The sequence below is a fragment of the Rhipicephalus microplus genome, chromosome 2, assembly GCF_043290135.1.
Source record: "Rhipicephalus microplus isolate Deutch F79 chromosome 2, USDA_Rmic, whole genome shotgun sequence".
Taxonomy (NCBI): Eukaryota; Metazoa; Arthropoda; class Arachnida; order Ixodida; family Ixodidae; genus Rhipicephalus; species Rhipicephalus microplus.
The window spans coordinates 98,426,569-98,442,187 of NC_134701.1; the positions used below are offsets into that span (position 1 = coordinate 98,426,569).

Below are 15,619 nucleotides of genomic sequence, written 5' to 3' on the forward strand. Positions count from 1 at the left end.
CCACGAGCGCATCACGAGCGTGGCATGTGGTCTTGTTGTTACATGAAACGCATCATATGTTTAATCAAGTTTGCACCAGTCACATACCTTTGTCGTTCATTCAAGTCCCGTAATGTCAAACTTGGTATATGTAACCAGGGAAGCGGCAGCGAGCGCACGTAACGTTGACGCGTGTGCAAGCTGGGCGCTGCGACGCTACGGTAGCAAAACGCGACCACTCTATAGTCTGACGCTAGGCGCGATCAGCGTCTGTCAGCGAGGCCCGGCGGAAACCAGCACGAAATGCGGCATGCTGCATTTCGCGCCGACGACATTACCGACACACCAGGAGTGTAGCCAGGAGATGCCCCCTGTGCCTCCCCCCCCCCCCCGAAATTTTTTTCGCTATGGCATGAAGAGAGAAAAATGGCCACAATAAGGGGGTGCCCCGTAATACCAAATTTGGTTTATGTAAAGCTAGTGAAACGGCTGCGAGCACATGGTGAGTGTGGAATGTAGTCACGTTTTTACATGACACGGATCTCATGAGTATCATGTTTGCACCAGTCATATACCTTCGTTATGCATTCATGTCCCGTGACGCCAAATTTCATATACGTGAATCTAGCAAAGCGACCGTGAGCGCAACATGAGCATGGTGTGTAGTCATGACTCATGAATGCCTTACAGGTAAGTCATGAATTCCGCCTTAAAGTCTGTCACCTGTGTTCGCCATGCAGTCATGCCATGCCATGCCAATTTTGCAACATGTCGTGTGAACGAAACCTCCGCAAAGGCAGCAAGAGCATGAAATGTAAATCATGACATAAATGTCATAGCAGTGTTGGTATGACTAGTCGGTTACTCTCATGATGCAGTCATTTTAGCCATACCAAGTGTGGTATTGATACCATTCACGAAACGCCCAGGAGAACCAAAAGTCGTAGGTGGCTAGATAGATAGATAGATAGATGGATAGATAGATATATAGATAGATAGATAGATAGATAGATAGATAGATAGATAGATAGATAGAAAGATAAGCGCAAAGTCGCCGAAGTTCGCTGAGAAGTGCTTCGCATTTAAAACATCACGTGCAACCAACAAAAGTGATTTGATAAATCCATCATTTGGTAGAGCATTCTTCGCACATACCTGTATTGCTGTGCGAGAATCTTAATCTTCATTTTTTTTCTGATGGCACCGCTCGTAGCCGTCAAATTGCAGTGAAACGGCAATGTGGTTGTACACGCCAGCGTCTCACTTCTGGCGCCTCAATACACCCTGTCACTCCTGCCCGTGGTCCCTTACTGCGAAGGCCTACTCATTCGACAAGGAAGTGCACGTGCTCTGTGTAGTATTGGTAAAACTGGTGACACTCATAAACAATTTTCTTCGAGGTACTCCAACTGCTCCAACGGTGCGAGAGTTGGAGTTGTCTTCTGCTTGTCGTCTCCTTCTCCAACAACTAAATCCGGTTAATGTGAATCCACAAATGTGCAATATTGCATCTGCTTTTTTATTTAAACAGTTTAGAGTTTATTTTGAAATAAATATTTAGCTTTTTAAATCTATTTATACATAACAATTCCTGATTTTCTTGTTTCTTTTGCTTTGAACAAGATAAGCTAGGGGGTGCAGACGACACAAAATTGCGATCTCTCAGATAGAACACGATGCGCGGATCACGATGGTCTTAATCTGGATAGGGCCTGATCACGATTAAAAATGACCATGTAGCAGCACCTAACCCGGATCGTGGTTAACTCGGATGGGCAGTGATCGTGATTGAAAATTCTCGTGTGACACTAGTATTATTTCGCCTATAGGAATGAACATGCGCTTAACGAGGTGCCTTAAGCAGGCAGGCTGTGAAGGTGAAATAATGATCAATTGTTAATCCTTTTCAGTCATACATGATTGAGTGGAAAAGAAGGAAGCTGCACGTGCCAGCGTTCTTTACAGGCTAAGCATTTCTTATACCAACATTTTTATCTTTTTTACGTAATGCTTGTACTGCGTTATAGCCCTGATATCATTTGTTTGATTACATCTATATTGCAAGTATACCAAAATCATAAGTTGCATACCCTAACCCTCCTCACACTTTTCTGCGTGCAGTTCTCTGCTGTTAGCAGGACGAAACTTTCACCTTACATGATTCGCTCATATATCCTGCTGTGGCAAACTAAAATCACAATACTCATGGCCAACTATTAGCAGGTAAAGAAATAAGCTGTTTTTACTGCTTTTTACAGCCAATATCCTCACTTTAACATGCATACTTCGTTGATTGCAGGGTATTTTCTAACCAGCCAGTGAACATGTCCGTCATTTTTCTGTCTGCATGCAATTTCACCTTCGCTCTAAACGTCCAATTCTCAAGGTTAACACTCTTACGAATACAAACTGTGGAATCTACAAGCCACTTCACCACAAAATGAAGCATGAAGCAAGCAAGGCATCTGTGTAAATACAACGATCAGAGATTCAAGCGTGAACGTCGCCGTCTAAGTGTGTGCTACTTGTTAGACATGGTTTTTTTCTGAGGCATCATAGAAAGATGTTCGTGTACAGAGGAACCTATGTGCGGCTCTGCAAGCGCTGACACCTATTACCCACAGAGCTGCGAGGGCTTAGCAGACCAATAGGAAGTTCTGAATTGATGTTTTAGTAAAGTCACAACTAGCTTTGAGCACCTAACTACCAGCGTGCGCTATTTCTGCAGTTCCCGCCTTCCGACGATTGCACTGGGTACACGGACACGATAACTTCAGTTACGACAAACTTCACTTGACATTCGTATTTTAAATTGCGAAACTGGGTGTAACGTGAGTTGCTTCACACAAAAATCTAACCTTAGTTTCGAAATAAAGTGACACTAGGTATCACGTTGAAATTATAAACATTATTTGAGGTTAGTTGCACCTGAAGAGAGCATGCGCGTGAAACAAAGGCCTATGGACATGCCAATTGAATTTCAGCCTCCGCGACAGCTTCGCGCCACCCGGAGAGCCAAAGATGCGGTGGTCAGGCTTAGCCTGCCCGCTGCAACGTTGGAGAAGCCCAGTGAGCGCTAGTGGCGTTTATCAAGACTACAAATAAAGTTCCATCCCCCGAAAGTATTACTTTTTTCTCTTTCAATCTTATTTTCCTCCCATTCATTGTATCAATTTATGTCTGTGCCTTTTCCATTGTACCTTTCTAGTTTTCTTGATATCTCTTTTTCTGTCCAACTTTGCTTCTTTGTCTGTCTATTTCGTTCTTTCGCTCATCTCTGTTTGCCTGTACTTCGTGAAGCGCACTTTGCATTTCATGGTTGGCACTTTGAACTTTGAAAATAAAAGCCGTGCATGATGGTAATAGCTATATGAATTTATCTGGGAACTCTATTGGAAGAAGTTGTCACAGAGAACAGCCTCTGCTTCGAGCTCTGTGAGTTTTCTATCGCTTTTGCCAAGAGTTTTCAATAATCGACACACCTCGAAGGGGCACTCCCCCTTAGAATGGGGGATCAAAACCCCATCCAGCAACCGGGACCGCGCCAACCACATCATGGTGCATCTGACGCAAGTTCTCACCCCAGCCCAAGCGTGGCCCACGTTGACAATTCTGATGACTCCTCTGTTGAAGATAAGGCTTCGGACAGCGACTACGTGGTCGTACCAAGCCGACGCCTGAAGAGGAAAATCAGCCGGACATCGCCCACTAGCCGGCAAGCACAGACAAAGGCGAGTAGCATGCGGTCGTACACCATTTCGTATGTGCCGACATCAAAGACAGACATCTTGAACTCTCTAAATAGGCACAGCCTGTCAGAGTACTTTGAACTCATCGCCCCAGGGAAAGTCGTAGAAATACGCATAAATACCCGAAAGAACATACTGTCCGTGGAGGTCACTACGAAGGCCTTATTGGACACGCTGAAAGCGATTGTTCGATTAGGAAACATTCCGGTTCGCGCATTCTCCGCGTACGACGAAGAAACCACAACAGGAGTTATATACGATGTGGATGAGGAGATAACAGACTCGAGTCTCGAGAAACTGCTGTCATCGTCAGCTCCCGTGCTTGGCTTCCACCGCTTTGGACGCACGAGATGCGTTAAAGTAGTGTTTCAGTCAAAGACGTTATCCACACATGTAAAAGTTGAGTACGTGAGGCACTCGGTACGTCCTTACGTACCAAAACCTCTGCAATGTCATAAATGCATGAAATTTGGGCACGTTAGTGCAGTTTGCAAGGGTGCAGTAGCCTGCAAGCATTGCGGTGGCCCTCATGATGGTGATAACTGCAATGCTGTGGCCAAATGCCCAAACTGCTCAGGCGCCCACGACGCAACATCAAAGGAATGTCCCAAAATGAGGAATGAAATTAGTATCCTGAAGAAGATGGTTCGAGACCACTCCACTCGCAGAGAAGCTGCAAGGGCTGTACGGCGCCGTAAACACCGTTCGCGACATCGACGCAAACGAAGCAGCAGTGCTCATAGCTTATCGAATTCGACACACAAAACCGTGCCCTCACCACCTCCTAGCCTACTTTTGTCGGCCAGAAAGGAGGATACAGACGCTCAAATGCCAATACAGTCCACGCAAGTACAATGTAACTAGTCATTGGCCCTCCCCACGTCGGAGACTCAATGGCCTTCACTACCGTCAAGAGCTACGGTAGCGCCATCAACACATAGGGCCCCTACCCCCAATGAAGAAAACAAGAAGATGGACAACACAGATGTCAAGGCCATGCTTAAAAATTTGATGGGTTCGATGCGTAAGATTCTCAGCAGCCTAAACACTCCCGCTGCTAAGGCGGCTGTGCAGCTACTTGAGGTTTTGGAGCCTCTTCTACTGGTTTTTCAGTAAGTGAACCTGACCCTGATGTTCGAAGAACGCTTGCGCCAGTCGCTTGTTATGCAATGGAATGCTCGTGGCCTACGTGGCCGTCTGTCAGACTTCAGACAATGGGTTTTTAAATATCAATTTACTGTTATCGTTATATGTGAACCGAATATGGTTTCACCTTTTCGTATATCTGGATATATACAGATTTGGTCCCGCAGTGATCAATGTACGAGCAAAGTTCTCGTTTGTATACGCCGTGATTTGACGTTCTTGAGACATGAAGTCGCGTCGCATACCAGCAATGATTACGTGAGCCTGACTATAACACATAAAAAGCGAACATTCTCCGTAATAGGAGGATACATACACCCAAGTGCACAGATGAACTGCTTCAACCTGGGGACCATTCTTCAAGCAGCACAAAGGCCACACATTTTGATCGGCGATTTTAATGCACATCATCTTCTCTTGGGTAGCACTACAACGAATTATCGCGGAAAAGATTTAGCCAATTTTATATACAACTATGGACTAAGCGTACTCAACGACGGATCACCTACAATTGTTCGTGGCACGTCCTACAACAGCTGCCTCGACCTCTGTTTCGTTTCCAGAAACCTTCTGTCTTCCACATGTATGTGCACAGATTTGGACACTCACAACAGTGACCACCTTCCAACCTATGTTCAGTTCAGGTGGTTTCGCCGCACGCACACACGCTACATCCGTCAAACCGACTGGACAATGTTGAAGGCATTTGTCAAGTCTGGCTGTGAGCGCACGACTGTTCCATCCGAGGTAGAGAACATCATTGCTTCTTCACTGCGTGACACAACCAAACAGGTTAACCTGCCGATGCAGAGATCAGCAGTTGACTCCCAATACGAGGCCCTTCGTGCAATCCGTCGCCGTGCCAAACGCCGATACAGGCGAATGAAGTCACCTTCAGAGCTTTCCGCCTGTCTTCGAGCTCAACGACATGTTCTTCGGCCTCTTGACAAGATTGACAGGCAACTTTGGAGAAATTTCTGTGGATCTCTGGACCCCACGCAACCTCACAGATCTGGCGGGTGGTACGAGGTATGCAGATAACTCCCCAACAACGTCCATCATTTCAAGCTGTTGCTCTGCATCAGGGACGGACAAAAGTTGAGATAGCCAGTGACTACTGTAGCCTCATCGTGGACACCACTGATGGTATTGCCACTAATGAGCTTCTTACTACCATTGTGGCTCCATCATCTCACGAGCGCCTTGATGTACGTTTTACAAGACATGAGCTTGCGCTGCGATTTCTGCCTCCCGCCGATCATCGGCACCAGGACCTGATGGAATCACGTGTGCTGCACTCAATCATCTTGATACAGAAGCACGACGTATCCTGTTATCTCATTATAACACCTCATGGGAGTCAGGAGAAGTCCCAGCTAATTGGAAATGCAGTCGCATTATTGCATCGCTTAAGTCGGGGAAGTGTCATTATGCAATTTCCTCCTACAGACCAATCGCGTTAGCCAGCTGCGTCGAAAAAGTGATAGAAAGAATGGTACTGGCACGATTAGAGTGGCTTCTGGAGAGCAACAACTTCTTTCCTGGATTTATGAACGGCTTCAGAAGGGGCCGTTCTGCCATTGTTGGTGTGGTCGACTTCATCACCAGCGTTGAAGAGGAAAGAAGCCGACGCAGACTAGTGGCGGCGGTCTTCTTAGACATTAAGGGTGCCTACAATAATGTGCTGCAATATGCGATCCTTGACACACTGGAAGATTTCGACATCGGTGGACGACTTTACGCTTGGATTTTTAGCTACCTTAGACCGCACCATTTACATGACGACAAGTAACGGAGACACCGATCGATATAAGGTTCAACGTGGTGTTCCCCAAGGAGGAGTTCTCAGCCCGATCCTATTCAATGTCACAATGATCGGCCTAGCAGCAGAACTTCCCAGCACGGTGAAGATCACTGCATACGCTGATGGCATATGCATATGGGCATCCGGAACTACTCGTCCGCGATTGCGAGCACGACTACAGCGTGCAGTGACGATCACATACAAATATCTACGACGTCAGGGGCTCACTATTTCAATCGACAAATGCGCAGTGCTTGCGTTCACGCGCAAGCATATGTCGCAATACCCGATATTAATAATGGGACAGCGATACCTGCTGTTGCTGTAACGCACCACAAGTTCCTTGGGGTTGTCGTACACAGAGATCTATCGTGGACGAGGCATGTCGCAGTACTTAAATCTAAATTGAAGAGCTTTGCTCTCATTCTTCGCCACGTAGCAGGAGCAAGATGGGGCCCATCAGAATCATCGCTACTTCAATTGTACAATGCTCTATTTGTGGGATACATTCGATACAGCATGCCGGTGCTTTCCAATATGAGACCTAGTTGTGTGAAGACACAAGGGAGTGTTCAAGCTCAATGCTTAAGAAGATGCTTGGGTCTACTGCGCTGTACTTCAACAAATGGGACAATCGCAGAGGCTCGGGCTAGTCCTATCAGTGTATACATGCTCTGCGAGCCACTTAGAGTTCACCTCCGATTACTGAGCCGACACAGACAGCACCCTCTGTCAGTACTACCCGCCACTCACCCAGATTGCAGTTTCTCAAGAGTAATATCGCGGCATGAAAATATTATACCATCAAGGTTTTCTCCAACAAATGCCCCTGCAGTGCCTCCATGGGTCCTGCCTAAACCACCTATCTCTTTTACAATACTGGAATTACGAAGAAGTCGCTCATTTCTTCTGTTGGCCTCAGACAACTGACCCTATATCACATTTATACAACGTACAGTAATTCTCTGCACGTGTACACCGACGGATTCACCACGCTAAACACCTCCGCAGCAGCCTTTGTCATCCCAGACATGGATATCGCTCGACGATTCAAAGTGGACCATAAAACCACATCAACTGCGGCAGAGCTTGTCGCTATCCGAGAGGCAATAAGGTTTATTTCCGGAGAGCGACCTCGAGCCTGGACGATTTTCTGTGATGCCAAACCCGCTTTGCAAACCATTCTTTGCATCATGAAGCAAGGTCCGTATTACAGCTTGGCAATAGAAATCACAGAACTTATTCAGGTTGCTTCAACAAATGGCCATCTTATAACTTTTCAGTGGATTCCCGCTCATTGCGGCGTGATGGAAAACGAAGAGACAGACGCTGAAGCTAAAAATGGCTTAAGCAGTGCCGCTGAAGTACGCATTGCGTTTTCAAGCGCTGACACGAACGCCCTGCTTCGCTGCGTGATGCGCAGCTACACACTTCAGCACTGGACCAAACCCGAACGGCGACACCAGCGACTTCACAAATGGGACCCGGAAATGAGGTTCCACATGCCTCCTAAATTGAAACGGCAACTCACAAGTATGATCCACCGCATTCGTCTTGGTGTAGCGTACACCAGACGTTACGCACACATCATTCGTCGCAGTAACACCGGTCCTAATTGTGAACACTCTGATGTGCCAGAAACACTTGAGCACATATTTTGTGTCTGCCCAGCATACGCACGTGAACGACAAACACTGATTTCTTCTACTGAACTATATCGCAGTATGTCATTAACTGATGAGACCATGTTGGGCCCTTGGCCAGACACCAACAGTGCAACTGGGGTCACAAGAGCAGTTATTACCTTTTTAGAAACAACTGGACTATGTGCGCGGCTATAAAATGTGTCTCAGCTAGAAAGAACACTACATACTCACCTCTCTATCTCACCATCGTCATCCATTATACTTTCTTTTCCCCTTTCCCTTACCCCAGTGTAGAGTAGCAGGCTAGAGCAAGCTATCACTCAGGCCGACCTCTCTGCCTTTCTGTAAATAAACTTACCTCCTCCTCTCCTCTCTGCTGGGAACTCGATTCTTTGCTGTCATAAATATTCAGTTCAATGCAATCATCTGTAAATGGGTCTTAAGTTAATTAAATAGTTCCTTGTTTTCCGAACTGATTTCCACAAAACAAGACGCACTCAATTGCGTACGAACAAAAGAAATACAGCATGTATCTCAGTCTATGGCTTGCAAGCGTACCACTATGTACGAGTATAAGCGGTTGTGTGAGACAAATGCACGTTTGCGCTATTCGATCGGGTGAACTATCGATGCTTCGATCAAGGATATTGCTGGTACCTTTCCTGAGCACTTAATATTGTAGATTCATCTATTTTTACTTACAAAGCATTTCTCCTTCATAATTTTCATGAGCCAGACGCCACACTACAGTCACATTTCGTATTCAGCATGTGCTGGGATAAAAAAGAATTATGAGTAAAGCATTTGCGAGCAACATTTCATCATAATATAAATAATTTGTAAATATACAGCCAGTTAACGGGCGTAGATATACAGCTGATGATTTAAATTAACCAATTCACTGAAACACATCACATGCTTTGCCACTTCGGAACTAGCGTCCATTTCTCGGTCTTGTTTCACTTCAAAGGCCTTTCTTATACAACATATGGAAGGCATCAGTCCACCTTTTTTTTTTTTCTTCAAGCTAGTGCCTATTTTTTCTACTTTTTGTACTGCCAGCAATCTAAAAAGATAACGAAGATAAAGACAGTGAAGTACAGTACATCAAACTCCAGCTTCGCTCTCTAGTACGGAAGCAATCGATGGCTGTCTGTCGGCTACCGGGGCTGTCTCTCTCAAGTCACGAAGATAACCGCTCTGATGCAAGACATCGTGTCATGTGGCTTCCGGTGAGACAGGCGGAACCGCTCAACTATACCAAGTTGTCACGCCTCAGCTGAGTTTGACGCTTCTCGGCTAAGGGACCGTGTTCGTTCGTTTCTTGTTGTGTTTTCTCCTTTCTAGCACTTTCTTCTGCGCTCGGTTATATATGAGCAGTGGCTAAGCTTTTCACACTGTTTGTGCAGCCCGTACAGCTGCAGAGCAGAGACCAATCTCTGACGTCTGTCCCTATTACGTTTTTGTCGTAACGGCAAGCAACAAAATATTGCCTCTGCCAGTAGTTGTACTACCGGCGCTAATGGTAAATAATATTGTTGTCACTTGATACTTGGTAAAAAGATAAAGATATATTGAAAGTCTGAAAAAACATTTTCTGTTTTTTATTTAGAGCATTACAAACTAGCTTAAGCCTCCTTAGTGGGAAGGTTTAGAAAAGCCTACGCAAAGCTTCGCCTTACCGTTTATTAATACCGCACAAGCTCTGTACACTATTCTGTGAACCCCCTTATATGACAATAATTAAGCAGGACCATAACGAGCGCTATTTTCGCGTATGTCATTCTGAGCATCCTCAATAATGTAGTATGGCAGGAACGATCGAATACAACTGAAGCTTAAGAATAAACATAAGCACACGTAGGACTAGTAGGAAAACTAAAAATTGCTTAAGGATACATTTTGTTCCGGATATGGCCCTAAAGTTATCAGTTAACATCAACGGCTATTACCTTTAACACCGTGTTCAAACACATGCACTCTAATTTGTTCAGTAATAAGAGATACTAATAACGGCTGCAATAATCTAAGCTGGTGTCTCAATTTGCAGCTGCTCTAACACGAGAGGGCCAGACATCTCATCATGGGAATCTCGATGTGCCAAGATGCTGGTGGGCAACGCGAAGGTTCTTGTGCCACTACCTCACCGGCCACTACGGAGAGTCGTCGTTATATTTAAGCAGCATTGCTATGCTCGGTGCTATGATTGCTAAGCAACATTCCTAATCGGCGTGAACAGTAAGCCCCGCCGACGTTCGGTGCTACCTGTCTGACGTCTTGGTGATCTCGTCAAGCCTGACTTGGCCCGTCCAGCTGCCGCAAGAGCCGACAGCGAGCCATCGATTCCCCAACTCTATCACTAGAGCGGCCAATGACACACCCTGTGGTCCTACGTCAACTACTGGGTATTCACACTTGCAGGCCCAAGCGTGGCCATCATTATCATAGGTCGGTGAGCACACTCATAAGTCGACTCACTTGAATTCAGTGAGACTCAGATCAAGCCGTCGCTCTCAGTTTGTTTGGGTCGGGAAGAGTAATAATTTCGTGAGTGTGGATCTGAGTGAGTTCGGCTCACGAAAAGTGTAGTGGGTGTATGTTCGAGTGAGTCCAAAGCGCAGTGTAGATTTCTCGAGTGAATCTGAGTGAGGTCCATTTTCTTTTGTCTAAGTGGATATCTAGTCACCTTACTGCTGTATTATATTAGCCTTACTTGAAATCAGCGTTTATACTCACGTCTTCTCCCAGGTATCTTAAAGCAGTACCATTCATACACCAATTTATTATATATTATTCAGAAGCGCAAATCACGCATGGTCGGGGGGAGGGATGATTCAATCTGCTTCTCCACCAATACTTTAAGAAAGGTTCTTGATTAATAAATTTTTTGCTATCAACTCTTCCGACAAAACACGCATTACTGGTTTGAAAGCACTTGTAATTAGTTTTCGAATTTACCCTGTCAAATGGCACCAAAAAGCACATAATACTTGAACAATTGTGTTTGACACTATTGGCATGGTAGTTGCAGGAGCTAATTCTAGGTTACCGTACCTTTGAGTCGATGCACTCAGACTCGAATCGAGTAGTGAGTCGGATTGCGAGTGAATTTGGGTGAGTAGTGATTTAATGAGTTTAAGTCCGAGTGAGTCCGGTGGCAGCAAATGTTTGTGGGTGGGATTTCACGTGAGTCCAGCTAAGGAAAATTTTCATGTGTCTGAGTCGGAGTTCTTCCGAAGCTCAACATTCATTTGACGACTGAGCCTGAGTGAGCTCGACAACTATCGTCGGCATATGAACATGATGCACCACCGAGTGTTGCAGTATTGATGGACGTCTGCCACCACGTGGAAAGGAGAATGTGAGGGTAGACCCCAGCATTCCCACTTAATCACGCGCACCGAAGAGCCCCCTGCCTTCTTTTCGAGAGTGGAGACCGTCGACATGTTAATACTCTGTATAAAGTCTTCTCTGTCTTCGAACTCGTCCTCATGACTGCTTCAAGCACGAGAACCACACTCGTTCAAACTGACCACGCAACAGTAGTGCTAGCAGTAGTGCAACAGTAGTCTTAACAGTAGTGCCAGCAGTGGGATACTGCGACACCCGTTCTCTAACAAAGTGCAGCGTCACCAGCTCCTCTGACTGACAAGTTCACTTCGCCTGTACTATACTTTACCGTTGTCAGATGGTGACACAGAGTCCGAGTGCTCAAGTGGCTCATAGAAAGCTGGACACCATGCTCGTGAAAAAGCATGCGTCTACTACGAGACGCACGCCCTTCACTGTCTTATTAGAGGCCTACTATGTATCCTTACTTTTTTGTAGCATTTTGAACTCACCACACGTTAAGTAAGAATGATGTTCTGCTACAAAATGATCATATACCGTAGAAAAACGGAATGATGTGCATAGCGCTTACTGCAATGTAAGCTCTCTAGTGCTTTCTTAAGTGGTATAAATCACGAGACCGCCGCCAAAGACTAGCACTACTGTAACATATTTCAGGTAGTGGTACCCGGCTATTGAGGGCGATGCATAGGAAGAATGTAGCAATTCACTAATTACGCTGAAGCTGTTTATTGTTTTGAGTGACGACGGAGATAGAAGTTGTAATTATGTTTTTGTAAAAATTTTTAGCGCTTTGCTAGGCTGGAGTTATTGCGTCATTCTTTTCAAGATCCCATTGAACAAGGTCTAAGTACAGCGCGAGCCAGCACCGTAGGCACAAGATCTGACAGCTTTAACTTTTTCTGTATATTGTCTGCTTGAGCACTATACACAAGGTAACACAAAAGTTCTGAGAATTTCAAGCGCGTGAAAGAAGCGGCCCCGAGCGGACTACTAACACAAAGTATGTTGGAAGAGAGCCATATATATATATATATATATATATATATATATATATATATATATATATATATATATATATATATTATTACGACGTGTATGTGCCGGATTGATAAGAGGGAATAGAAGTGTGGACTTGGGAAGAAGAAGATCTCTCGGCAGTTTTATCCGGTGCGGCCTCGCCATCCCAGCTTCCGTTCAATAAACCCCCGTACCCCTACTTCAGGCGTAACAGAGTGGTGGAAGGTGCTGGGTACAGTATACGTCGACGAACCACGGAGCCACAGCTGTTCGAACTTCGCCGGAGCCGTCGTATTGCCGGTCTGCCACCGACACCAACTGCCATGGCCGAGAGCGAAGGTCACGCCTTCTCAACCACACAAAGGTCAGTGCCAGCTGCACCTCGATATCACTATATGGAACCCCGCCCGTTCGCGGGAAGAGCAGGAGAAGATGTGGATGCGTGGCTGACACAGTACAAAAGGGTGAGCCGGTACAACTGCTGGGATGCCACCGACCAACTGGGAAATGTCGCGCTGTTTCTCACGGAAACAGCTCTGATGTGGTACGAAAACCACGAAGATTCCTTAACAACGTGGGATCGTTTCACTGAAGAGCTCAAGAAATGCTTCGGCGACTCTGATTCAAAAAAGAAGAGCGCGGAGCGCACGTTGGCTCAAAGAGCTCAGACTCCTGGAGAAACGTGTACCACCTACATAGAGGAGGTCCTGATGCTCTGCAAGATCATAGACCCGTACATGACTGAAGAGGACATGGTCGGCCACCTTCTGAAGGGTATAGCAGAGGACGTCTACAACTTTTTGATAGGCAGGGAAGACCTCACTTCCGTCTCCGCCGTCCAACGTCACTGCCGTACTTTTGAGAAGCTAAAGACCCGTCGTATTGCCCCGAAATTTGGTAGGCTGGCAAATGTAACAACGGTCGCCAGCGTCGACGTGAGCCCGCCCGCCGACCTTGCCGCTACTATCCGGACAATAGTGCGGGAAGAACTACAGCGACAAGACACACTGTTCCACGACACCATCCGCCATACGCCTACCTGTTCATCCTACTACCCGGCCCCGTTCGCTCCTCTGCCACCATCAGTATGTGTGACAGACGTTCGCGAAGCTAGGGCTTCGTGGCCACGCCGAGACTCATTCGCGTCTGACCAGCGGTATGACCAACGTCTTCGTCCCGGCCCCGCCCCACAGAGGCGCGCAGCTCCCGTTCAGCAATCTGCTCCACCCCGTTCGGTTAGGCGACCCTACACAGCCCAGCGCTCTCAGCAGTGGTTCGGCGAGCGACCCCTACCCATCTGCTACAACTGTGGCGTCGAAGGCCACATTGCCAGGTACTGTAACTACCGGCAGCCGCCGAGGTACGACTGGCCACCGAGATCCCACCTGTCCGACTTTGCACAAGCACCAACGTTCCCTGGAAGCGCATCTTACGAGACACCAAGGCCGCTGCGAAACCGTTCTCCAGCCTCTGACCGCAGTCTGACACCCCCGCCAGCCCCTCGCTCCAATCGGTCGCCGTCTCCTAGGCGCCGCTACCCTTCGCCGCCTCCGGAAAACTAGGCAGCGCGGCCGCTGGGGGTGAGGTCGCTGGTGATTCGCTGCAAGAAGAGATACCTCCACCGGTGCTTATGTTTAAAAACAAAGTGCAAGTTTTTGTTGATGGTGTACATACGATGGCTTTGGTGGACACTGGAGCCGCCGTGTCGATCATGAGTGCTGCGTTCAAAGCTCGTTTGGGAAGAAAGGTGACCTTTTTGTTGGAGAAAGCGATAACGTTCTGTGGCGTGGGCGGCAACTCGTTGTGTCCGATTGGTGTTTGTACCGCGGCAGTGTTACTGAGTGATCAAGTGTTTGTGACAGAATTCACGGTTCTTCCGCGGAGCACTCATGACATCATTCTAGGCATAGATTTCTTGCGAATGTGCGGAGCCACTGTAGACTGTCGAAATGGCGAAGTTATCATAAGTGACGCTGTTCCTCATGGACTTATCGAGAATTCGGGTACGGAAAGCGGTGCGCTCCGAGTCTATGAAGATACCGTTATCCCGGCCTTCTGTGCTGTGCGCGTTCCAGTAGCTTCTTCGCATATTAACGACAATAAGACCAGTTTCGATGCGCTAGTGGAGCCTTTCCATCTAAGTTGTATAAAGAAGAACACGTTGGTACCCCACAGCATAGTTTCAGTGAGTGAAGGTCGTTCAGACCTTTGGACAACGAATTATTCAAACGAACCGGTGCTGCTACCAGGAGGACTTAAGCTAGCGTCGTTTAAAGAATACTCGCCAACAACAGTAGCTGTCCTCAGTGACGTTCGACGGGATGAACAAGTGACCGCCTGCTCAGACAGTTCGAAAGTTTTACCTATGGTTGATAAGGCGCTGACTGCCGACAAGCGCAGAATGCTTGTGGACGTTTTGTTAAAGTACTTGCAAGTTTTTGATTTCTCCCAGAGTGACCATACGCCTTCCATTCCTCCATTTCGTATACGCCATAGGATAAATACACAAACAGCACAGCCAATCCGACAAAAACCGTACCGAGTATCGCCGTCCGAGCGCAAGATAATAGACAATCAAGTGCGTGAAATGCTCCAAAAGGGCATCATTCAAGAATCATCGAGCCCTTGGGCAGCTCCTGTGATCCTTGTGAAAAAGAAAGACGGTACCTGGAGATTTTGTGTCGACTATCGCCGTTTGAACTCCATCACGAAGAAAGATGTTTATCCTCTTCCACGAATTGATGACGCCTTGGACTGTCTCCATTCGGCGTCATACTTCTCGTCTATCGATTTACGTTCAGGCTACTGGCAGATTCCCATGCATCCAGCGGACAAGGAAAAGACTGCTTTCATAACTCCAGACGGACTTTATGAATTTAACGTGATGCCGTTTGGATTATGTAATGCTCCTGCCACATTCGAAA

General features: G+C 46.7%; 1 long non-coding RNA gene across 1 annotated transcript in view; it reads left to right on the plus strand.

Moving 5' to 3' along the window:
- Positions 1-15,619, plus strand: part of LOC142796333 (uncharacterized) — a 62,424-nt gene that overhangs the window by 35,131 nt on the left and 11,674 nt on the right. The gene's annotated exons all lie outside the window — the stretch shown is intronic.